Here is a 27703-nt window from a genome sequence, read left to right on the forward strand (position 1 = left end):
GGGGGACGGGGAAGACATTTTCTAATACTCTACTCTTTCTCTCTGTAATCACATGATCCCTTAATATACTGGATTTTTTTACAGGAGAAATTTTGTGAGTGTCCTTCTTAAAATATTGGTAGCACAGTTCTGGATATTTTTTATGTTATCCTTAGAACATAAAGAGAGGCGACCTTTTTTTTTTTCCTTTATATTCTCTTTTTGCCACCATAGAAATCAAGATCAAAACCTCACAAAAACAGGGGGGCCCAATAACCTTGAATCCATATGTTAAATAATTCAATGCTACTGTACGCCTTTTGGTTTTTTTAATTGTATTATCTTTGATTTATAAAACAAGCTTCAATATGTGTAGGAAAAATAATAGCTTTTGCTTATAATATGAAAACTTTCTGTCATTACAGTATATAGAGACTAATCTCCAAAGAACAGGCACTAATATTTTTGTTTATATCTGTCACTGGATGTCCTACAGTTACTCAAGCTAAGTATGGCAATACCAGAAATCCTTATCTTTTTTTTTTACCCCCTGACATGTTACCTCTACTTTCATATTTCCTTAGCTTCTCTCCTGCATCATTTCCAACTCTTTGTAGTGATTGTCCACAGCTGTGTCCCTGCCTGCATCTCACTGTCCTCCACTCTTCTCCTGTGCGCTGCCAGTCTCCTGCCACAAATGAATTGGCACATTATAACTATTATTTTATTATTTGCTTTCCATACCACCTAGAAGCCCTAGTTATGGAGCAGGACCTCATTGTGCTAGGGCCTGAACAAATCAACTCAAAAAAGATGATCCATGCTTCATGGAGTTTACAGTCTAAGTAATCTCTCTCCCATATTGCATCCACCCACCCCTCTCACTCCTCCTGTTCCGCTCCCTCCATGTGCCTGGCTGTGATGTTGCTACCAATTCATTCCATGACTATTTTATCCTGGCCAGAATTAATACAGCTCCTTTGTGGTAAAAATGCAGCACAAACACTATTCCTCAGTTGGCAGCCTAGAGATCCAGGAAGAGCTACAGCGTGTTTGAACATCCATCATTCTTAATAAACATTTCCTTTATAGTTTATTACAGTAAGGTCCTGCCTATCACAGGAAACCATACGCATACATATCCATTTCTCCTTGAAATTCCTCCTCAAAATCTACTTCTTTTGACCAACTCCCCAGTCTGAACCTTACTCTTTTTAAAGAGCAAACACAATGTACACAATGTAAAACAAGTAATCTCCCAACCTTAAACTATGTAAATGTCCTTTGTGTATCTAGCTTAAATATTAAGTTTCTATCAACAAGTGCTTTTTAAAATTTTCTGTAACATGCCAAACATTTATGATACTGAATAAAATATAACTAATGCTCATAACATCTGCAAAAAAGTAGAAAATATGTTACTTTAGCTGATAAAGTATGTGTGGGAAAAGCTAAAAGCAATTAAAGATGGGTCTGAACTCTAAAGCTCAGGCCTTGATTTTGATCTGAAAATTCCCTGTCATAGAGCCAGTCGTATTTGTAAGGAAAGAGAAAAAGTAGATGTAGTGAGACAGAGTGGCCTCCCTCTGAGCTTGAGGGACCACTACCCTATCCCAGGTAGACAGAGCCGGACCAGCCCCATCTCCTGCATCAGAAGCAGAGGGCATGTCAGGAAGAAGAAAAGGCAGGACCTGGAGCCAAGGAAGGATGCAGACATCTCCAGCCTGCTGCAGAACCCTGGAACTGAACCCCAGATAAGACCACTCCTGAAGAGGAGTGGGTTAGGGTTAGAGTTAAAGAGTGGACCTATAAAGAGATTCAAGCTCAGAGCCAGACCTTTAAATCAGGTGACAGGATCCTCCTTCTACTTCTCTTGGATGAGTTGAAGTTCCTGGTCTGCTGGCAAGGAACTTATGAAGTCCTCAACTAAGTGGGCCCAGTTACTTATGAAATATGGCAACCTGACTGTTGGAAGAAACACCAGATCTATCACAACAATTTATTGAATCTATGGCAGGAATGTGAGGGCTTGTTGATCACCTTGTATCCTCCCCAAGCTAGACCTGGGTCCCTGAGTCCTTGTGTTGATAGACTTGGGGAAGCCGCAATTTGGAGACACTTTCACAGAAAAGCAACAGAAACAGGCCCGGAGTATGTTTGAAGGCTTTTCCCAAACCCAACACCAGCCTCCCAGGCCAAACCATACTCATCCAGCATAACATCCTGATCAGCTCAGGAGAGGTCATCCGTGAGCTTACCAACCCCTTCTGTGGCAGAGGAATGATATGGTGGAGCTAGGAGTCATTGAGAGGTCCCACAGTGAATGGCCTAGTTCCACTGTGCTAATTCCAAAACCTAATGAGGCCCTGATATTTTGCATCAATTTTTAGCAGGCCAATGCCATTTTCAATGTTGATGCATATCCGATGCCCCAGATCAATGAAGTCCTCAATCAACTTAATGGTTCCCAGTTCATCAGCACCTTTGACCTCACAAATGAGTATTGGTAGATCCCCTTACACAGAGACTCTATGTAGAAAACCACTTTTGCCACCCTGGCCAGGCTCTACCAATTCACATGGATGCCCTTCGGTCTCCATGGAGCCCCCACTACATTCCAGAGACTGACGGATCATATTCTACAATCCCACAATGCCTATGACATGGCTTAACTGGAAAAATATGGTGGTATACAGGAAACATTGGGAGGAACATCTTAATCAGGTGGTGGCCATCCTTAGTGCTTGTTACAACACTGGATTGAAGGTGAATCTAAAGAAGTGATGGATCTTATGGCAAGAGGCCACCGTTCTTGGTTATACCTTGGGATGAGGCCAGGTACAGCCCCATGGGGTAGGTCCAGGCACTACAGACCTGCTCACCACCAACCAGAAAAATACAAGTGCGGCAATTCTTGGGATTGGCTGGCTGTTACTGATGGTTCATTCCCAACTTTGCAATGATCATGGCCCCTGGACAGAGCTCCTGACAAAGGACAGCCCTTGACATGTGCTCTGGACAGCTGAATGAAGGGAGGTCTTCCAGAACCTCAAGGACCTCCTGTCCTGAAAACTGGTGTTATTTAGCCCTGATTCACCAGGCAGTTCAGCATACAAACTGAAGCCTTGGAGGTTGAACTAGGACCCTTCTTCTCCCAAGTGATAGAGAAGAAGGAACACTCCATCTTGAAATTGAGTTGACAGCTATTAACTTGCATGGAATTACTCCGTAATTGAGAAGAAGGACCTTTTAGTCAAGTGGGCAGTGGATGCCCTATGTTATTACCTCCTGAGGGGGGCCCTTTCTGCTTGTGCAAGGTTATGCTTCCCTTAAGTGGCAAAGTAGTCTGAAGGAAATGAATTTTCAGCTGATGTGGTCGTATCTCACCCTCCAACCATATGTATTAACGGTACGCCAGAAAGCCGGTAAGGGTAATTAAAATGTGGATTTTTTTTCAGAATTAGGAGAAAGGGACATAGCCATCCCTGGGGCCTGCGAGCTGGACATGGTGTGTGTGTGGGGGGGAATGTAGAGTGGCTTCTCTCCAACCCTGAGCTTCCCCTTATTCCAGATGTGGTGGGCCGTGCAGCTCAGTTGGGCTGAAGCCAGAGAAGGATGTCTCAGCCCAGTGCAGAACTCTGGAGCTGATCTCTTCTGTGCAGCACCTTGCCCACAGAGAAAACCAACCCTGGAGAGGAGTTGCCAGGACTGCTGTCTGCAGTGTACCCTGCGGAGAGAGATGACCCTTGGACTATGGACATCTCCACTGGACGGTAGTAGGAAGTAGCCCAGGGAAACCACACTTAGTTCAGATTTGTTGCTGGAGCTCTAGTCAGTGTGTTTCAGTGGGATTCCCACTGACCCAATGGTGGAACCATTCACCACTGTTAGGGCCCTTGAGACCTGGTGGTGTAAGATGGGTCATAGACTCATAGAATCATAGAATATCAGGGTTGGAAGGGACCTCAGAAGGTCATCCAGTCCACCCTCCTGCTCAAAGCAGGACCAATCCACAACTAAATTATCCCAGCCAGAGCTTCCTCAAGCCAGACCTTAAAAACCTTTAAGGAAGGAGATTCCACCACCTCCCTAGGTAACCCATTCCAGTGCTTCACCACCCTCCTAGTGAAAAACATTTTCCTAATGTCCAACCTAAACCTCCCCCTCTGCAACTTGAGACCATTACTCCTTGTTCTATCATCTGCTACCACTAAGAACAGTCTAGATCCATCCTCTTTGGAACCCCCTTTCAGGTAATTGAAAGCAGCTATCAAATCCCTCCTCATTCTTCTCTTCTGCAGACTAAACTATCCCAGTTCCCTCAGCCTCACCTCATAAATCACGTGCTCCAGTCTCCTAATAATTTTTGTTGCCCTCCACTGGACTGTTTCCAATTTTTCCACATCCTTCTTGTAATATGGGGCCCAAAACTGGACACAGTACTCCAGATGAGGCCTCACCAATGTTGAATAGAGGGGAATGATCATGTCCGTCGATCTGCTGGCAATGTCCCTACTTATACAGCCCAAGATGCTGTTAGACTTCTTGGCAACAAGGGCACACTGTTGACTCACGCTTAATAGTGAAATCCTTGCTGATGTTAAACATAAAAAAGAAGCTTACAAGAAGTGGAAGATTGGACAAATGACCAGGGAGGAGTATAAAAAATATTGCTCAGGCATGCAGGAGTGAAATCAGGAAGGTCAAATCAGACTTGGAGTTGCAGCTAGCAAGAGATGTCAAGAGTAACAAGAAGGGTTTCTTCAGGTATGTTAGCAACAAGAAGAAGGTCAAAGAAAGTGTGGGCCCTTTACTGAATGAGGGAGGAAACCTAGTGACAGAGGATGTGGAAAAATGTACTCAATGCTTTTTTTGCCTCCGTCTTCACAAACAAGCTCAGCTCTCAAACTACTGCACTGGGCAGCACAATGTGGGGAGGAGGTGACCAGCCCTCTGTGGGAAAAAGAAGTGGTTCAAGGTCCACAGCCCCCTACCCCTTGCAGCCAACCGCACTCTCTGAGTGGAGGCCTATTCACTCCAGGCCAAAAGGCCTGTGCCAGGAGACTGTGGGCCCAGACTGTGTATTTGCTGTCCAGGAGGCCAAAAGGCTAAAACCTGCTCCCTACTCTGCCCCATGCAGGGGGGCAGAGTTCCAGACTGTGTGTTTGCTGGCTGCCTTTGCCAAGTAGCATAGTCAAGAGCCTGCTTACTGCTCTTCCCACCAGAGGTTAAGAGTGATAGGCCGCTAATTGACTGTTAAGTTACCTGACTCAGTGGCAGAGTGGCTTCCCTCCAAGCCTGTGTCCGAGGGACTCCTACACGAAGTTTTGAACAGATCCTCAACTGATATACATTTTCATAGTTCTACTGATATCATGAGCAGAGCTCTATGACTGGACTACATCTCCTACAATGCACCCACAATTGTGTGACTCCCATGATGTACTTCACAGCTCAGTGAGATGGGAAACTGTGGTGCACCATGGGAGATATAGTGTGTCCAAGCTGTCCAGCCTATACGGGAGAATGGAGCATGAGGCACCTGGAGTACTGCTACTGGAGGCAGCATGGAATCATAGTCAGATTTCAGATTAAGGCTGAATTTACTCAAGGTGGAATGTTTTGAACTGGGTCAAACCAATCCGAAAACAAAATATTTCATTCTGGTTTTTTTGATGGAACACTGAAGTGTATTGTCAAAATCAACATTTTCCCACAGAAAAAAAAAATGATCTGGCAGAAACTGCATTTCCCGTGAAACAATAATTTCCCACAACCTGTGGAGTATAACTATAAAACTAGAAATATATAGTTATTATGTATAAAGATTGCCATCCAATGACACATAAAATAGTATCTATTGTTCTCTCTATATTTGGAGGTTTAGTAGTTATTATACACTTCAATGGCTTCCTGTGTGCCTCCTTTAACACAAGGCATTCAGAAAAAGGGAATGACGCTTAACTCTAGTTAAAAGCTATTGAATGATTGTGTTCCCAATTCAATGCAAAAAGTGTATAACAAGTTAACACTGAACTATCATGCAAGATTAGTTTTAATTGGATCTTTTTAAAATTAAAGGTCTAGATAATGTAACAAACTCATAAGATGTTTGAAAGGTTACCTTTTGGTACCTTCTACAGATATTTGTGGCATCAAATCTCTTAAACTTTTTTTTTAATTCTTAATAAAAAACATAAAAAGACAGCTTGCAAGAAAATTCCACATAAATTGTGAATAACCTTGAAAGAACCAATGCAAATCTTATTAATTTAATTAGCTTTTTAATTGTTCCATACAAATCACTTAACAAATGAAATATTATATAATGTGCATTAGTTGTCCTGTCTAGAGCAAGAGCAAATATAATAGCTAATGAGATTTTGGGTTTTATCCAGCCCAAATACACTTTGGCAGCTGTTGGCCCAAAAATATTCACTGAACTTTTTGGCTTCCTCAGAGGCTGCTCCCTGATGGAAATCTATACTCTCCTGGATTCACTAAATAAGTTATTTCACATGCCCTTGAGAAAAGGCAATGTCAGATGCTTTCCAACGTTCTTGAGTGTTTGGGAATCACATCCAAGGACTCACTAATATGAAGGTAAGATATCTTTAGCTTATTGGGCTATTGCATATTTTATGTAAAGAATGTGTTTGTTTTGATGTTTTCAGCATGTTAGACTTTGTTTTTTATTCCAAAATGTAGCTTAACATTTGTAGTGAATCATTGAGTACTGAGATAGAGTGGCCTCACTCCAGATTGGAGACAAGGGATCACTACACTGCCCCCGGTAGGCAAAGCCAAACCTGTCCCCCCTTGCTATAAGTACCAGGGCAGGAGAGGATGTATAAAGGGAGGACTCTGCAGCTCAGTGGATTGGGAGACAGGGAAGGAGACAGATGCCTCCTCATTGCTGTGGCATCCAGGAGCTGAATCTGCACTCTGCAGCACCCTGCCTCTGGAGGAAATGGACTCAGAAGGGGAATTGCGGGGACTACCATCTGCTGTGTACCCAGAGGACCTGTGGATCCCAGAGGTACCAAACCCTGGGGAGATAGGAAGTAGCCCAGGGACAGCCGATGACTATGCAGATAGGTGGCTGACTGCTTCTAGGTCAGCGTGTTGAGGCTAGATCCCCCCGCTGACCCATTGGTGGACCATTCTGCCACTGTTAGGGTCCTGGGCTGGGATGCAGTAGAGTCGGGCTAGCCCATGTCTCCCTGCCCTCTGCCACCCCACCCCTGGGGTGGCCGACTCACCACCACAGGCCAGGAGGCCTGTGTGAATCTACCATCCATCAAGCTAGGATGTTAGCCTTGGTGGAGGTGACCCTATTCCACAGCCCCTAGACTGTGTGGGTGCTCATCCCTATGTGAACCCAGAACGGAGGGTTTTCTGGCTGCCTTAGCCAGGAGGCTTAGGCTACAGCCTGCTCCCAGCTTGGCCTTGCCCGAAGAGCTAGAGCTCCAGACAGTTAAGTACTGCCAGCCCCAGCTCAGGCCTGCAAACTAATGACTACCCAGTGCTCTGCCCTACCCAAAGGTGGGGACAAGAGCACCAGACTATTGTTGATTGTTTGCCTTTGTCAGGTGTGCCCAGAACTATAGACTACTTATGGTTTGGGCCCACTGGTGCAACCTGAGCCCAATGGTTATCGCCCAATACAATAAGGCAGACTGGCCTCCCTCCCCACTGGAGAGCGAGGGATCACTATACATTGCATTTACCAAAAAAATAACACATCTTTCTGTTCATATTTATATTAAAATCAAAACTCTATCTCAAAGCATCTTGAACTCCAGATACATTTGAATCCTCATATGAATATCACAACTGGACCCAATCTCTGGAATATACCTACCCAAAATTCAGAATCCCAAACCACCTAATACGGGCTGGGCCTCTTGAATGCCTTTCCCATTATTTATTTTCCCTTGCCACCACACATAATTAATGTTTCTAACCTTTCCATCATCCAAACCAAAGCATGTCCTAGTACCAACAGGCTTCCTTTCCCAACACTTTATTGTGTTATTGGAGGAGATTAGAAAAGAGAAACATATTCCCCACCATCACCACTATTTCCTAACCTCATCAGAAGCCATGCAGAGGAATAATTTTATCCCTGATTACTAGGATGAGCAAATTCACTCAGTATTTTTGCCAATGACATCCACAAGGGACAGACTGGCCCTTTTAGCTATGCCTGATAACCAGTCGAGGAATGGAGCCCCAAAGACATGCAGCTGGAAGATCTCCTGTGCTCTGGAAACTCTTGCATCATAGCTGGTTCCAAATGTATCAACTCCTGTCCTTCCTCTGGTCCAAAGGGCACCATGGGTCACCTTTGATGGTGGGAAGAATCACCACATTTGGCGGGCAGCCACCGCCCACCAAAAAGCCAGACAGCCACTGTACAGTAGGTGCTGACCCACCATGGTTTGTCTGTCTCATGGGGTTAGTGGAGCTAGAAAGACAGACGGAAACCTTGTACCTGAGAAAAAAACCAAGAAAACCTAAGCAAGCAAGAACTTTCTGGCTTGGAAGCTGGATTGTCAGGATGTCAGCATACAAAAGTCAGATCTGATAGACTGTGAGTTGTACAAACTCAATGTTGACATTGCAGCATTCCAGGAAACAAAACTTGCAGATGCTTGTTCTGTCCAAGAGGCCAATTACACCTTCTTTCAGCAAGGTAAAAGCAGTGAAGAAAATGTTCTGCATGGTGTCGGTTTCATTGTGAGAAACAAGTGGGTAAAGCTCCTAGAAACACCCCTTGAGAAGTCAGAGCATATCATCTCGCTTAAACTTCAGATGACCATTGGCTCTGTGATCATTAGTGCCTTATGCACCAACACTCCAATCTAACTCCGAGGATAAAAATATATTTTATGACTCTTTGCATTAAGTTGCAAAAGAATACCATTAACTGAGAAAGTTTTCTTCCTTGGTGACTTCAGTGCAAGAGTTGGGGCAGACAACAACTCATGGTCAGATTGCCTAGGACATTTTAGCATTGGCAAAATTAATGGGAAATGGCCAACAACTTCTTGAATTCTGTGCCCTAAATCAAATGTGCATTACCAATTCACATTTTACAGAAAAAAATCACCACAGTGTCATGAGGGCATCCTCAATCAGGCCACTGACACCAATTAGACCCTGTTATCCTCAAAAGGAAAGACCTTATCTTAGTGCAGAACACTCGCATGTTTCACAATGCTGACTGTGGCACTGACCACTCCTTGATTATTGGCAAAGTTCAGATTACAGCCAAGAAACTACATAGATCAAACCCTAGAAGCAAGCTAAAAATCAGCTCTATTAAAAGCTAAAAAACAGAGGGAATGCCAAGAGTTTGTGAAGGCTTTTGAGCATAGCATGAATGAGAAGTCACTACCTGAGAAGGCAGAGAAATTTTGGGAAGATTTAAGAACTACAATCCATGAAACAGATTTAACTACGGTCAGGAGAAAGAGACCATCAAAAAAGGACTGGTTTGAAAAAAATGAAGTGGAACTATTACCTCTCATCAACATTAAGAACACAGCCTATCTGGAACACATCAAGAAGCCAACAGAGAGCATCAAAATGAAACTTCGACATGAAAAAACTGAGATATAGTGAGCAAGCAGATGCTGTGCAATTCATTACTGGATCAAGCTTTGTGAAGAAATACAGACAGCTTTAGACATAAGAAACCTCAAATTTATGCATGACAGCCTGAAGAAAGCTTGCCCCTCTCAAATTGCAGAGTGGTGAAATCATTAGAGATAAAAGCAAGCAGTTGTCTCATGGGATTGAACACTATTCAGAGCTATATGCGCAAGAAAGAAACATCGCCAGCGAATCACTGGACCTAATACCAACTCTACAGGTCAGCCAGAGCTAGATGTGGAGCCCACTGTAGAAGAGCTAAACAAGGCCATTTATATGCTATCAAGTGGCAAGGATTCTGGAAAAAATGGCATCCCAGCAGAATTCCTCAAGTGCAGGAAAGACAGCCTATTACCATACCTTTATCAGCCGCTACTTAAATGCTGGAAGAAGAGTTAGGTACCACAAGAGATGTGTGATGGAAAAAATCATCACTTTGTATAAAATAAAGGTGAAAAGGGTTACTACAACAACTACAGGGGTATCTCACTACTAAGCATAGCAGGAAAAGCAGTTGCAAAAGTCATCTTAGTATGTCTACAACAGCTATCAAATCATGTCTACCTTGAATCACAGTAAGGATGCAGGTCTGGAAGATCAACTACAGACATGATATTTTCAACTCCAAGAAAAGTGCAGAGAGCAAAAATGATCATTGTACATCACCTTTGTAGAGCTAACCAAAGCATTCAACACAGTCAGCAGAGCAGGCTTATTTGCAACACTAGGAAATATAGGATGTCCACCAACCCAGTTAAGTCTTATATGTTCATTCCACAACCACATGAGAGCAACTGTCCAGTTTGACAGGTCCACTTTGGACAGATTTGAGATGAAAAGTGGAGTGAAACAAGAATGTGTTCTTGCCCTTACACTCTTCAGAATCTTCTTAGTAGTACCCTTGAACTGTGCGTTTAGGACATGAAAGATGGCGTGTATCTCCACAGAAGATCAGATGGGAAACTCTTCAATCTGTCAAAGACCAAAGTCAAAAAGGTGCTAAATCGGGGAACTTCTATTCTCTGATGCTGCTGCCTTCATAGCCCACAATGAAGATTTACTATAAGAACTCATAGACCTCCTTTCAAGTGCTTGTCAGGAATTTGCTCTTGCCATCAACATTAACAAAACAGTTGGTATTAGGACAGGTAGTTCCACAAGATCATTCAATCACCATAAATACAAACCAGTTAGAAGTAGTCTAAAGATTCAGCTATTTAGGCTCTGCAGTGACCACCAACCTCTCAACTGATGAAGAACTCAATGTTCACATTGGAAAAGCTGCCACCACCTTCAGCAGACTAACTAAAAGACCATGGAACAACTCATAGCTTAACATCAAGAACAAAATGCTAGTGTACCAAGCTTGTATCTTCAGCACTCATGTGTGGAGGGGAAACATGGGCAACTTATGCTCATCAGGAGAAAAGGTTAAACAGTATTCACCTATGCTGTTTGCATCAAATACTCAATACCAAATGGCAAGATAAAGTCACCAATGCAGAAGTTCTTCAAAGGGCAAATTTATCAAGTATTACAGCCCTGCTCAAGGAAAGATGACTGCACTGGCTGGGACATCTGAGTAGGTTGGAAGACAGACACATACCCACAGACATGCTGTACAGGGAACAAGAATAATAGGCTGTCCCAAGCTTTACTATAAAGACACATGCAAGAGAGATATGAAGGAATTTGGAATTGATCCTGACTAATGGGAAATCTTGGCAAGTGATCATAAAAAGGGGTGCCATCGTCCCCATCAGGGTATCAAAGTCCATGACAGAAGCTGTCTCCAACAGGCTGAAGAGAAAAGAGCTTGTAGGAAGCAAGCAGCTCCCAACCAAGATACATACATTTTCAATAACTGCTAAAGATTTTGTGAATCTCAGATTGAACCATGCAGTCACATGAGACTTTGAAAACCATCTACATCATAGGCTACAATTCCCATCATCTCTCTTAGACAAAAGGATGCCAACACATGACTACTAGGGCAGCGATGCTGCCTGTTATGCAGGTGACCGGCTGCCTTTCCTCCTTTTCCAGTTTAAATATCCTCCACTTTAGGAACTCTGGCTGTTTTTTTCAGAAGCTCAGATACAAGGCAGTAGTTCAGGTGGAGGAACAGCTTGGAGGAAGGCAGTCTTGGTTGAAGAACAGGAATCCAGCTTGATACAGAGGAAGCCAGTTTGGTACATAAGAGGTGGAAAGTCCCACTATCTCCTCACCTGGTGGAGAGACAATGTAGTGGCCTCCTATACCAGCCTCCCCACTCTTCCTTCAACTGCAGTTTAAGTGGTGGAGAGGAAATGTGGAGGGGATGTGTCCAAAATGTGCTGCATTCCACCAGTCATCAGGTGGTGTATGATCCTTTGGAGACCATATCCAAATAGCATATATGAAAGCAGGATAGGGGCTGCTCTAATCTGATTGTCATTTTCAAGGTTTGGAAGAAATTTCCCCCCAGGTCGATTGGTACTAACCTTGGTGTTTTTAACATTACTCCACAGCACAGGGTATGGTTCATTTGTCAGGATCAACTGGGCATATCTCGTCATTGCAGGGGCTTCAGGCACTGCTGTGCCTCAATCTCTCCTGCTCTGCCTATGGAACACAATAATTTAGTCTTTGTGGGGCAGTAATACTTTAACATAATCCTGATTATTGGGATGAATGCTAGGGTAGTTGGGTGGGATTTAGTGACTTGGCCTTTAGGAAGCCAGACTAGATGAACTAGTGGTCCTGTCTACCCTGCACTCTGAATCTGACTTTATTTTTCTCTGATATCCCTGGCAAGACAGTTTTTAGACTCTAGTAGTACTCATACTAGGAGGCAACATTAACTCTTTTTTTACCCAGATTACAAAAGATTGCAATTTCATACTGATCATAAGTTCCCAGAGACAAGTCTATAGCAAGGGCCAAAGTTGGACCTGTGGGGCAACACAGTTGGTAAACCTAGGGTGCTATGGTATGGTCAGTCCAATCTAAAAGTAGGGGCAGATCATGGAAATCTTTTCTGAGATAAGTGCAGGTGTAGGCCTGTTTCTTGGACATGATTCCCACAGAGAGGGTAAAGCTACAACTCACTATGAACCATAACACCACCCTAATTGTTTTGCCTATTAGAGATTTACTTTAGCTATTTAATGTCAGTTTTCTATTCTCAATTTCATCCAATCATCTCTTGTACCACCATCATTTCTTGTTTTCTTAGTATTTACAAATATGACATATCTTTACATTGTCTGGTTTTCAGATTTTGCAATATGAAACCAATTGATTGTTCTCCCTATCTAGGTTACAGCATATACCTCTGTGACAAACAGAGCTCTTTTATTATCTATTGTTTGAATTATTTGCTGGTCTTTGACCAAGAATGGAAAAGAGTGGCAAAATGATTGACTCTGAAAGACCAAAAGAGGAGACGCAGGTAGAACTGGCCTGTGAGTTTAATAGAGTCCCATCATTCTTTACTCTGAATGACTCCCAAAATTATGAAGTGCACCCATGAACCATCTCTTTGTTATGCATTTTTACAGAGGCTATGACAGGGCACTTTGCCCCCTCTCTTATAATAGCAAAGAATAGTATATTTCTCTCTCTTCTCTTCCATGAGCAGGAACTGGACTTTATTTTGTATTTATAGTTCAGTTTTATCATGCGGTGTTGTAGAAGAGCTAGGGTCAATACAGTGCATTTGCTTTGAAGCTGTTGATGGTTGTAGTCATCCTGAGTTGTGGTCCAGTTGTGTGTGTGTGCAAAAGACAGTTTTCTGAGCAAGTTTTACTCTAGAGCAGGGATTGGCAACCTTTGGCACAGAGAGCCCACCAGGGAAATCCGTTGGCAGGCCAGGAGGGTTTGTTTACCTGCAGCGTCCATAGATTCGGCTAATTGCAGCTCCCACTGGCTGCGGTTCACCGTTCCAGGCCAATGGGGCTACAGGAAGTGATGCAGGCGGAGGGATGTGCTGGTCACTGCTTCCCGCAGCCCCCATTGCCCTGGAACGGAAAACCGCAACCAGTGGGAGCTGCAATCGGCAGAACCTGTGGCTGCTACAGGTAAATGAACTGTCCTGGCCCACCAATGGATTCCCCTCATGGGCCACATGCCAAAGGTTGCTGATCCCTGCTCTAGAGTTATACTTCATTGTCTCTGTGGAATATAACTGTCCTGGGCAGTGATGATCACAGAGTGAGGCAGTTTAACATGGGTTAATCCTATGTAGGGTACAGAAGATGAGGACCTTGAATTTAACCCAGTATTCCATGTATAAACAGGAGAACATGTCCAGTACAGGGGTGATGTGCTTTTCAGGGTCTGTTCCTATGAGCTGCTGTGTTCTGAACCAGTTGTGGAGTTTTGTTTTATTTTAAGTTGTCAGTCTCATTCTTGAGCCAGGAGAATTAAGGTCACCTAGCCTGCATCCCATGAAAGATTTGGACAAGGTGATCAATTCAAAATTTGATACCAATTTTCTTCCCACCCCTTGATGGAAAAAAGGAATTTTTCAAGACTTTGACCCTTTGTTTCTCAGTATCAGTGAGCAGCCCAACTGAATTATACTTAACTCTGAAGTATCAGGGCAGTGGAAAATCAAGCCTGAAACTCCAAGTTGGGCCAACTTCATTTTTTTTTTCCCATTATGTTCAACATTTTTCAGTCTAAATGTTATCTATAACAAAGAGCCTATTTTTGACCATATTTCCCAAAGGGAAAATGGGACACTGCGTGGGGCTGGCCCAAAGCTCCCCACCCCATGTGTCTGATCCCAGATGCTCTCCTGAGACTCTTCCCCTGTGGGGCTAGCCCCAGCTGCTTGCGCCCCCCCACCACTGGTCACTTGAATGAGGATGTAACTGGTCACTTGAATCCTGCCGGCACTCTACGTGAGGCTGTTGCTAGATGCTCGAACCCTGCCAGCCTCCTGCTTGAGGCTGTCACTGTTCGCTGGAGCCTCCCCGCACTGAAATCCTTCTCTGTCCCCATCCAGCCCAGCCTCCCCCTGCACATGGTTGGCATTTCCGCTCTCCCTCCCACCTACACACTTCTCCGCACTATACCCCACTTTTTGACAAAAGTGGCAATTTGTCCCATTTGGTCTTGCCAACATAATCAGTTGGCAAGACCAAATGGGACAAATGCCCTCTTTTGAAAGAAAAAAAAAGTCAGAATGGGTGGGACAGGGCTAAAAAAAGGACTGTCGTGGCCAAAATGGAACATGTGGTCACCCTACCTTAAGCCTATAGCAGTGCAGAGAAAGTTAAATGAGACTTAAGAATAGAGAATAATAATAAAGATGAAATTACAAGTTTGTTACTAGCTAGTTATAGAGGTTATATTGAGATACAGGAATGAACTGTGGTAAAATGAATTTAATGTCCAAAATGTACAGTCTACAATATTCAAATAAAATAATTGTAGAGTTTTCTTTTTCCTTTAGTTCAATTGTGTGACTATAAAATTATTATCCTATGAGTAGCATGCAATGAAAATCCATTGCAGACAATGCCCAAAGTGCCTGGATAAATAAATAATTTTCACTAAAATATTTTTATCTGTGGTATTTTTATCTGCCAATAAAAATTATGCTGAATATTTTATGTAAATTTCAGCCCTTAGTAGACTTGGCAGAAGGAGGAGACTAAAAAGCTTCTGGCAGCAAAATAAAGGTTTAGGCTTTAGTGAAAAGTGACATTTGAGACATTTTTATTGTAAACAATTCAACTAAGAAGCTTATACTTTTTACAAAAAAATTTAGTAGAACTAATACAGATAAGAGACAGAGATGCCATGCTGAGCCAGTCTGAACTGATTTCAGTGGATTGAATACAATTGAACAAGAGGAGGGAATACCAAGAAAATTATAATTTGAAATTTTTATGGAAGACGGACCATGCAAGAAAACAGTCAAACGATATGTCACTAATGAAAAGCTTGGATATTAGTTTACAGATGCAAACACCGCATGGGTTCCTTAGGAAATAATTGTAACATGGATAGCAGAAGAAAATTGTTCACTCCAAAGAAGACAGACATAGATTATGTAGATTTGTAACACCCACTCCCTCCCACCAAAAAAGAAGTAGAAATGAATTATTAGCTCATGACCCATAAGTTTTCCTTCCTTATGGAAAAACCTATTGCAATTATTAGAAATGAAACCAATATAGATCTTTTAGAAATGTGAAGAGGGAGTGGAAAGATTCAGCATTTTATCTTCCATTTTATCCCAAACAACTTGACAAAAGCCAGAGAACTGAACTATTGATCTGTTTGCTCTTGTTTCTCCAAAAGCTAAATGAAAATTTGGAGTGTGGAGACCTGTCTTACAGTGTCAGAGTTGGAACTGCGAATCTGAGTAGGGAAACTTAGCAGGTAATACTGCAGAAACCTGAGATTAAATTTTAACCTATCGGAGTAGGTATATACATGAATGAACATGCTTAGTAGATGAAGAAAGTGGGAGTGCCAACTGTGAAGGATCTGGTATGTTTGCTCCAGTATCCATGATGGTCTGTCTCTTGAGAGAAAGGTCCTGTGGAATGTGGTATTCAGCCAAGTCCCCACATGTTGTACTGTCTGTGTAGGGACAAGCTGGCTTTTCTTCAGAGTGATTATAAATCAACATTGTTGAAGCATTTGCATTGTCAGCTGTGTGTCCTAGACTGACTTATGTAGGGAGACATTTCTTGTCAGAGAGAAAAGTCACACACCTGTACTGTGCCTTTCTGATGCAGGGGTGTCATTATTACCACCAGGACCTTTTTGAATATGTTGAGGGAAGCGATAATGCCAAAAGGAAGTGTTTTGTACTACATATGCTAAGTGCTGTATGCAAATCTCAAGTACCATCTATGGCCATAAGGATTGGAACATGGAGATATCCGTCCTTCAGGTCCATTGATATCAAGAAATCTGCCCTCTTCCCTCCCTCAGGTAGTGAACAGCATGATGGAATGAGTGGTCTCAATTTTGAACTTGTGAGAGTGAATTGAGTGGTTGATTGCATTGTCCTCCCCTGGTTTCTTCAGACTCAGGAATAGCCAGGAGTATAAGCTTTCAACCATTTCTGGTCTGCAACAGGCTCTTTTACCCTGATTTGGAGAATGTGATTGATTGGCCTGCATATTGCCTTCCTCTTTGAAGGGCTGATGGAGAAGTGAGAAATCTGGTGTGGGGGATCTTTTAGAATTGTATGCCATACCCCTTGGAAGTGATGTTTCTGATCTATTTATCCATGGTTATGGCAAACCAGAGGGGAGCAAACACAGGTAACTGGCCCACCAGGAGGCAGCAGGGAGGATGGAAGACATTAATTGTTTTTAGGGGCATTCCTGAAGAAGGAGCCAACTCTGTGTTTATTGCACCTGGCTTTACCTCATCTATCCTTAGAGAATCTGTGGTTGCTCCTTGTCATAACCTTAGTCCCAGATTTGGACCTTAGTGTCCAAAATATGAGGGTTAGCATGAAAACCGCCAAGCTTAGTTACCAGCTTGGACCTGGTACCTGCTGCCACCACCCAAAAAATTAGAGTGTTTTGGGGCACTCTGGTCCCCCTGAAAAACCTTCCCTGGGGACCCCAAGACCCAAATCCCTTGAGTCTCACAACCAAGGGAAATAATCCTTTTTCCCTTCCCCCCTCCAGGTGCTCCTGGAGAGATATACAGACAAGCTCTGTGAATCCAAACAGAGTGACTCCCCCTCTCCGTTCCCAGTCCTGGAAACCAAAAACACTTTCCTATTCCCCCAGAGGGAATGCAAAATCAGGCTAGCAAATCCAACACACAGATCTCCCCTGATTTTTTTCTTCCACCAATTCCCTGGTGAGTACAGACTCAATTTCCCTGAAGAAAAGAAAAACTCCAACAGGTCTTAAAAGAAAGCTTTATATAAAAAGAAAGAAAAATACATACAAATGGTCTCTCTGTATTAAGGTGACACAATACAGGGTCAATTGCTTAAAAGAATATTGAATAAACAGCCTTATTCAAAAAGAATACAAATCAAAGCACTCCAGCACTTATATTCATGCAAATACCAAAGAAAAGAAACCATAGAACTTACTATCTGATCTTTTTGTCCTTACACTTAGAAACAGAAGATTAGAAAGTAGAAACTACTTTTCCAAAGCTCAGAGAAAGCAGGCAGACAGACAAAAGACTCAGACACAAACTTCCCTCCACCCAGAGTTGAAAAAATCCGGTTTTCTGATTGGTCCTCTGGTCAGGTGCTTCAGGTGAAAGAGACATTAACCCTTAGCTATCTGTTTATGACACTCCTACCACATATATATTTGTTGACTGTCTAGGGCAGAAAAATGACTTAAACTTTTCTGTGTTTCTCATCATTAGCAGAGGAGAAAGATATTTTGTTTTTGTCCTGTGCTCCAGGAGAAGCTTTTGCTAGTGGTTCCATGAAAAATTGCTCTCAAATAGAAAGAACATGTTTTGTGGAAACATGTGCCTTCCGTGTCTGTAAGCATAGATGTCTTCTACCTCATTGGATGACAGCAATCTAGAGGAGAACCTGAAAGCATGAAGTGAGACAACTAAAACTAGAGCAGATTTTAGGGAAATTTTCTTTAGAGGACCCTAACCCTTGACTCTTATAACCTTTTAGGGGATGTCAGGAAGCAGGGACTCAGTATAAGCAAGAACTGCTCTGGTGAATAAAATTGACCACTGCTGAAGCTCTTAGGACTGCCAAAGCTATTTCATAGCCCCTTTTGAGAGCTGATTCCACCATTCCATCAGAGCTATTTTTGGGAAGGAAGTCCTGTTTGGCAGCAAGGAGACTGTCATTGATGAGAGTTGGCAAGGCTGTATCCATGTTAAATAAAGCAACCAGGATTGCATTTGACTTGTGGACATATATAAAATTTTTTTGGTTCTCTTTGGTCAGACACGGCCTATGCTGGGCTTTCCCATTCCGCCTTTGTGGCCTTAACCAGGGCAGCTGGGATGGGAACATAACGGTCAGATTTTGATCCTGCTGGAAAATAATTGTGGGTATTTTCTGTCTCTGATCTCTTGTTTGTCCGGTATTGTAGCTTTTTTGGCTGAATACTCAGGGGAGACACTCAAGAAAGCAAATGCCTCTCTCAAAATAGATTTAAAAAGCTGTGCAGGGAACAATAGTTCCTGGAGATCCTCCTGAGTTCTCTCTGCCTCAGATTCTGAAAGTTTGTCCTGTTCCAAGGAGGAGAAGGAGGAGTGTCTAAACTTAGATAATTTCTTTGCTTTATGACTGCTCTTGTGTGACATTGAGGCAGAAAGGTTTAAGCAACTAGCATGCTAAATGACCCAAATTCAAACATTAAAGACCTATTAGAGAACTATATAAATGGTAATCAAGGCCATTCCGTATAAATAGCTAGCATAGCCATGTTAGATAGACTAGAGTTTTGAAAAGTAGACTGGTATTTTTAGAGAATTGGAAGAAGACAGTGATTGTAGTGGTCTATGTTTACCTATTTCTTGTTAGAGGTTAACAATGTAACCAAATAGTTCCTGTCTTTTGCTATATTCTATTGATTTACAGATAAAGGGGATATAAATATTTAGACAGAACTTGGGTATAATAATATCATTGTCTATATTTTTCTTTGATGTTAGTAGTAAATTGTCTATGAACTGCTTAATGAATAATTACCTTATGCTGATGAATATAACTAATTACCTATGTATACAGAGGAAATAGGAGGTGTCAAGGCTGATTCCCAACTCTGGCACATTGGATGCAGATGGTGGGGGCCCGCAAGACTTCTAAAAATTAATACTGACCACTCCAGGCTTCTATTAAACTCTCAAGATTACAGCTTTTTTTTTCTGATCTTGGATTGGTAGATGCTGCCACTACTCAAGTGCAGAACCCTTTGAGAACTTAGGAACATTCACTTGGGAATTCCATCCTGTGGGGTACCCACAAGCCCTTTTCATCACCCCTCTTGGGAAAAACTGAGAAAGAAAAAAAGGCAGTCTGCTGTTGCCATCAGCTAATCAAACATGTGCTCAAACCTCTTAAAACACAAAAATTCAATCCTGTATTTTTTAAAGAAAATACATCTGGAACTCAGGCAATTGCTAGATTTTAAAAAAGCAACTACAGGGATTAAGCATCAAGAATAGCTTTCTTGAGGTCCATCCTAAAGGTTACAAGCAAAACAAAAACAGCTGGGGTTACTCAGACTCATAGATTTTAAGGTCAGAAGGGACCATTATGATGATCTAGTCTGACCTCCAGCACAATGCAGGCCATACAATCTCACCCATCCACAAGCGATAAAGAAATAAAAAGGGATAAATCTAATCATGTCTTCCTAGACATTTCCTGATCTACTTACAGATCTGGATTTTTAGAGGAGTAGTTTCTAGGTATGATATTTATGATTTTTTCATACCCATCCCAAGCTTCTTACAGCATAGCTCTTCTCTTTCCACCTCTCCTTGGGAGAATAACAGACATGCAAAAGGGGAGTTTTTTCTCCATTTTAAAAAGTTCTAGCCTTCCCATTGGCTCTTTTGGCCAAGTGTCTACTCACTTCCTTTTAAATATACATAACAGACTTTTTAACTCTTTACAGGTGGAGCAATTAGAGAACAGCTACTGAGAGGGATTTTATAGCTATTGGCTGGTTGGGAGTCCATAAAAGGGAGCTACCCCCCCTTCATTTATCACAGAAGGCTTTACTTCAAAGCCACAATGCTTCACCCAAGGAATATCTGCTGTCAAGAAGTTATAGATAGCTTGCCAGAGATCTACAAAATAACTCAAGGGTGCAAATCTTGTATCTTAGATCTACTTAAGTTTCATCAGGGAATTTTGAGTCACAAGAGTGATGTCTCCAGCTGCAGTCTGTATCACCCTGATTTGGACATGGTTGCTTATTTTGAACTATAACCTGATGAACTGACTCTGGAAAGAATTCTTTGCAACTCTGAAGCTCACCATCTTTGCTATGAAACTGTCCTAAAAACTCTATTCATATCAGTATGTATAATCTTTTAAGCAATACTCTCTCTTCTTTAATAAATCATAGTTTAGTTAATAAAAATTGACTGCAAGTGTTGTATTTAGGTAATATCTAAACTATTCATTGACCTGGAGGGTAATGTGTCCAATCCTTTGGGATCAGTAGAACCTTACATATGATGAACAAGATTTTCAGTAATCCTGATCATATTTGATTTGGCTGTCTTGGGTGGGAGCCCAAGGCTGGATGGCTTTAAGCGAACCATATTTTGGCTTCTGCATAACCACTAAGGTATTGTAGAAGCTGTTTTTTCACTAGCTTGGTGAATCTAATTATTAGATAACCACCAGTTCTGGGGAACATCTACCCCATTCTTTACAGTTTGCCCTGATTGAGCAATCTCAGTCACCCTTACTTCACTTAATGGGAAGACTAGCAGGAGTGAGAGATGAGGATTGGGAGTAATAAGCATTCAGGGAGGAATGCTTGTGCTTTATAACCCTTATGCTGTTTCTGAACATACCACAGAGAGAAAAAGAAGAAATTTGGGGCACAGGTCCTTGAATCTGTCCCAGTGCTTTTTGGGTTTTTTTTCTACTCTGTGTGGGCTCCAGGGATGAGGAGGGGGAAGTGGATGAGGAACAGCCTCTATGTCTGTTTTCTCCTAAGTCCCTGTTTTTTGTTTTTTTTCCGTTGGATATTGCTGTGAGGACTCTAAGGCGGCCTCCAAGGAGGCAGTGTCAGGAGTCTGTTCTAAAATGGCTACCTGAGGAACATGAGCTCCTGACTCCACTATGAAGGAAAGAGGGCACAATGGAAAATAAATAATAATAATTGTTTATTATTATTTATTTCTCTATGCTGCTGGAAGTTCTTGTGATCCCTGAGGAACGGAGTGGGTGACCTGATCACAGAACACCCACTGGCATGGGTCTCTGGCAACACATGCAACCTCTGCCCCCTGCCTTGTGGTTCTTTTTGCTGGTAGAGGGGTGGGAGGAAGGTCCAGGGACCCAAGGTTTTACTCTGTGCCAGTTGTGCTGACTGGAGCTGCTGAGTCCTCTGTGGGTCACCCTTCTGGGGGGGAGGTAGCAGGCCACATTAGTGGCTATGGATACTGGCCCTTTTGTTCAATGCCTTTCTGAGCCTCTTATTTGTCTACAGTCACACTGTCCTGTCGGGGCAGGCTGACAGCCTGATTATTTTATGCAATAGCACAAAGGCCAGAAGAACACAATGAACACTCTTCCTTTTCAATAGGCTCAATGAAGGGAGCTGAGCACAGGGTACAGAACGTGATCTTTTCCTTCATTTCTGCTGTATTAGCTATTAGGGGGCCCCAGAGTTGTCCATGAGGTAAATTTGAATGACCCTTATAGCCAGTAATGCCACACTAAAAATTGGAGAGCTGACAAAAAAAGTAATTGGGAAAAATAAGAGAATAATCAGGACAATCTACAGAAGACATGGCTCTGAAGCTTTGGAGGTATAGAACATTCTGGAGGGGCTCTTCAGTGGAAGGAGTTAGCTGGAGAGTCAGCCCAGCCAGCCAAAACCATCCAACTCTGCCTCACAAATATCAGAACTTTTCCACAAACTATGCATTTCTGCATTCAAAAGCAATTAAAAATGGTAATTCCAAGAGTTGTAATTAAAAACAATTTTTGAAGCCCTCACTGGCTTACCAAGTATTTATTATTAAATTTCTTATATTATATGGGGCTGTCATGCCACCAAATCAGTGGTTCCTTTCAGAATTCTGAGCAGTTCTATTTTTATATTTCACAGGCATAAATAAGATTGGGTAGTGTGATGATATAGGGAAGTTAACATCACAAGACATAATCATTTCTGAACCTTTATATAATGAACATGTCAAATGTAGACTGCTCCACAGATCACCCACGTTAGCCTTTTGCAGTTTGTTAAGACATTTTTTGCTTGCTGATGTTGTTAAAGAAAAAGTCACTGGTTCCATGGGCAAAACAAACACACACTCTGATAATAATTTGTTTTAAGAGTGTGAAAGAGAAAACAGAAAAGGATTGTTGATGCTAACAGCACCGATTTCATTTAATGCTATGAATAACTGAGTCTTGTCATTCTAAAGTAGCTTTTGAGCTTTGTTAGTAGTATGGCAGTGGGAATAACCTCTACATGATTTTTCGTTCATTCATTTTTAATGTGTGCAGTTTTTAATTTTTTCTCCGCTGGCTCTCTTTCTGTGACCCAGTTTCTGGAATATTTTGGTTGAGACTTAAAGAATAAACAGATTTTGGTTTACACTAATTTTGGTTACAAAAAAATTACTCTTCATTAATTTTAATAACCTAGATTTCTAAAATTCTCTGGACAATGAGAAAAGGATCATAGTTATATATCATATTTAACTATAATTAACATAATTCTCACAGTGTGTTTATCAATGGCAATTATCCTTGCTATAATAACCTACTGTAACCTTAAATTATATTCTAATTATAAAGTATAGGGCCAAATTCATTCCTGCATTGTAATTCCATTAAGAATGAATTTGGTCCAGAGTGTTCATAATTAAACATATTTAAAATGTTCATTTTAGCAAAGGGAATGGCCTTCAAGCAAGATTATAAAAAGTAAAATACACAGAAGAAATAAGAAAAGAATTAACATTTAATAATTGCATAGAACTTTCATTTTTATAAGATACTGCACTTAAATGTAAATATATAGTGACACATGTGCTAGTCTGAGGCCATAGTAATGAACCTGAGCTCATTATCTTGCAAAAGTTTAAAACAGAGAATCCAGAAATCACTTGTATAGTTATTCATCTCAAAGGCTTGACTTGAGCATTATTCTCTGAATGCACCAGCATTCCACTATCCCTGGTGCAACTCCACCTGTTGTAGCAACTGTAGAACGCATCAGCAGCTGTTAGCATTTTAATCATTGTGTCTGCTCAACCTCAACAGTAGCTAAAATGACTCAAGAGGGTCCACACTATTATTTATACCATTGATACCTCCTTTGGAACGGAAATAGTGCTTGTGCAATGGTAGGAAATATGAAGAAAAGTGCTAGGGCAGACACAGGTCTATATGGCTTTATCCTGTGATATGCTGAGCATCTCAAATGCCAATAATGGAATGGAATGAGTTAATAGCACTTAATACTTTCAGGATCAGGCTCAAAATTATTCATGTTATTCGATTATAAATCAAGTTGATTATTTTTATTGTAATATTGTAGTGGCTGGAGGTCCCAACTGAGGCCACAGCTCAATTGTACTAATTGCTGTACAAACAACTACTAAGAAACAATCCCTGCCCCCAATAAATTTATAATCTCAATAGGAAAGGCAAAAAAAGCATTGGAGGGGAAACAGAGGCACAGAGAGGTGAAGTAACTTGCCCAAAGTCATACAGCAGTTCAGTGACCAAGTATGGGAATATAAGATCTCTAAAAATAGTTATCAGTGGAGAATCATCATCAAATGGGAGAGTTTTGATTGGGATTTCACAGGGATTGACATTATCCCTCATTTTTCATCATTGTCATCAATGATCTGGCAGTAAATATAAAAATCACTGCTGATAGGTTGCAAATCAAACAAATATTAGCAGAGTGGTAAATAAGGATGAGGACACACAGTCATACAGGATAACCTGGATCATGTGGTAACCTGGATTCATTCAAACGAAATGCATTTTAATACAGCTAAATGCAATAACATACAGCTAGAAACAAGAAATGTAGGCCATACCTACACAAAGGGGAGGATTGTATCCTGGAAAAAAAGGGACTCTGTAAAGGATTTAGAAGTCTTCGCATACAAGCAATTCAACATAAATTCCCAGTAGCAAAAAGTGCAAATGTGATCCTTGGATATATAAAAAGTAGTGGGTAGGAGTAGGGAGGTAATTTTTCCTCTGTATACAGCACTGGAATCCATGTTTTAAGGAGGATGCTGGGAAATTAAAAAAGACACAGAAAAGAGCTACAAAGAATAATTCAATGGCTGGACAAATTATGTTACAGTGAATGAGGGTGTGCCAGTTATTTGTTAAAAGAAATAGAAGAAAAAGCACTATCACATGATCATATTAGCATAATTTCAGCTGAAACATTTCCAATGAAATGTTAGCCTAGTTATTTGTTCAAAAATGTGTAACACTACAGAAATCATACTTCAAATATTCTATATGCTTGCATTTTTGTCTGAAAATATTGTTTTTAAATAAATAATTGTACACAAAATCAGAAAAAAATCAAGTTGCAATAACAGTTCTGCACTAACAGATAGTAGCAGCTCAAGAAAATCTTACATCCATGCACATCAATCAACACTGTATTAAGAGTGTCAGCCTTGTGGCAGGGCTATGATGCGTTGGCCTAGCAGTAGTTCAGTGCTGTGAGGTAAATGACTCATTCATGTTCCATAAGATTCTAGGCAGTAGGAAGATGTATCACCCAGCACAAGGAAAAGCAGTAACATTAAAGATAAATCCTCACTTTGTTTTTGTAGTGACAAGCTAGCAAACTGAGTTAAGTAAAATTTATCAACAAACACATATACCCACAATTACCATATGATTTTAAATGGAAATAGTATAATGTACAGCAAGTGAAACATTATCTGAATTCCAGTGTTACCAACCCTCCAAAAGTTATCATAAAAGATGGTGGCAAAGGTTGGTGGGACAGCCTCTGGTGCCTGAGCTCAGCACGCAATACCATTCCCTGCTCCCCAAGCCCTGCAGCAAAAAGAAGGTGGAGGGGAAAGGGAAATTGAAAAAAATAGCTTGTCCCTCCCATACATACACATGCTCCAAGGACAAGTGGAAGGGGATGGGGAAGCAGAGGGAGCACCTAGAGCACTATCCTAGCTGCTCCTGGTTGAGAGCCTATCCCTTCCCTCCACACTTCAAGAATATATTGTGGCAAATTGCCATCACTATTATGATGGGTCTCATGCTTTCTCTTTTTTTGGGGGGGGAGGGGGGGCAAGTTCAGGGCACCATTTCTTGCCCCTGAATTGGATTATTAACTACCCCCTAGAGGAGGGGAGTGGAGAGGGAGGGACCTGGGCCTGCCCTCTACTCCAGATCCCAGCCCAGGGGCCTCGAGGATAGTGGTAAACCACTTGAATTGACGATTCCTTCCCCTGGGCTACTTCCCTCTCCTGCCCTTCAGCTTGTGGGGGAGCTTCCTGCCCTCCCTCTGCACAAGCCAGGTGCCCCTTTACCTAGGGTCTTGGACTTCTTAGCCCACCACAGCACTTCTCCAAAACTTTCCTCTGCTCCAACACCAATCCTTTCTGCTCCAACTCCTCCAAACAGTTCTCTGCTCCAACATCAATCCTTTCTGCTCTAACTGCTCCCCTGTCTGATTGAAGCAGGGTTTTTTATCAGGTGACTGACTGCAGGCGCTCTAATTGGCTTCAGGTGCTCTAATTAATCTATGGCAAACTTTCTTCGCTCTACAGGGAATAAGGCTCCCTTCTAACTCTCTCCTGCTGCCCTCTGGCCATGCTGTATCACAATATCCACTGTCCCCAGACCCATAAAAGCTGCAACCTAGTTAGCAAAGTGAGTATCTTTGTTTTGTGATTAACATGCTAGCAAACTGGGGTAATTAAAGTCCCTGAACATACACATACTCCCAGACTTTCCCATAAATACTCTGAATGGAAATAGTGTGATGCAGAGACATGTGAAATATAATCTGAATTCCAGCATTACCAATGCTGTTAAAGTTACCAAGAAAGATGAGCATATTCCACAAAGTATTTACCTGGCAAGCTGAAAGCAGCATAAAAATAGAGATTTCAGATACATACAATAGACTTATCATATTCATCTTTTGTAGAAGTGACAAGGATTTGAAAAAGACATGGTATGATAAATGTTTCTGTGTTGTTGATTTTAAAATAGAGAAAGAACAGCTGAAGAAGACTGTGTATGAGTTTATCCATTAAACTGACATGCAATTACAACAAGGAGAATAAACTAAAAACATGCAAACACCAGAGTTAATATTGTCAAGCTATCTATAAATACATATATAAGCAATGAGGGGAGGGATAGCTCAGTGGTTTGAGCATTGGCCTGCTAAACCCAGGGTTATGAGTTCAATCCTTGCAGGGATCATTTGGGGATTGGTCCTGCTTTGAGCAGAGGGTTAGACTATAAATGATCTTCTGAGGGTCCCTAATAACCTATAAAATGTGCTATGAGAAAAGTAGAATCTTTGGTCACAGCTGAGCCCCAATTAGGGGGTGGGGCTTCTGTGAGTAGGGAACCTATAAAGGCAGTGAAACACTGAGCCAGAAGCATAGATGCCAGAAAATAGAGCTGAAAACAGAGCAGTTAGTTAGAGAGTTTGTAAGAAGCATTTGAGAGAGAGAATATGTGGTGTTCGCATTTTTTGTTTTTCTTGACAGCAGGAAAGGCAGAAAGGCTATGATACATACAGAGGCAGCAGTGGTAGTGACCCATAGAGTGGAATTAAAAATGAAGATGACCAGCTGTGAAAGCTGCAGTATGTACATAACCTTGGATCAGGTACCTGAAAAGAGCTTCATTTGTATGAAGTGCCATCTGATAGAGCTGATGGAAAAGAAGATCCAAGGTTTGGAGATGCAGGTGGAAATTATTATTATGTTTCAAAGGCGATTTGAGCAGATGATGAAGGGAAGGTGAAAGGAGGCTGAAGGGAAAAATTAAGACTCATAGATATAAGTTGGACTGTAGAATTGTGAGGCTAGATTGCTGGGTGTGGAAAGTGTCTAGTGGAAGTATGTGACTACAAGAACAAGGTGGAGGAGAAATAAAGTTCAGGAACTGGTTTGCTGAGTTGGAAATTGAAGAAGTGGCACAGTAGGCAGTAAGAGAATGTGGGAGGACAAGGTAGAAAAAGAAGATCAGCTAGTCCTACAAGTTGACGCAAAGAGGAGAGATAGCCAGAGTTCACAGTCCCAAAAGGATAGAGGATGACTCACAGAATATTTCAAGAGAGAATAAAAGACATGAAGACTTGCAGCCAGAAAGAATGGGAGGAAAGCCAGACAATTACACCAACACTAGGAAGAGGCACATCTATGTGAT

Source organism: Gopherus flavomarginatus, chromosome 1, assembly GCF_025201925.1.
Source record: "Gopherus flavomarginatus isolate rGopFla2 chromosome 1, rGopFla2.mat.asm, whole genome shotgun sequence".
Lineage (NCBI taxonomy): Eukaryota > Metazoa > Chordata > Testudines > Testudinidae > Gopherus > Gopherus flavomarginatus.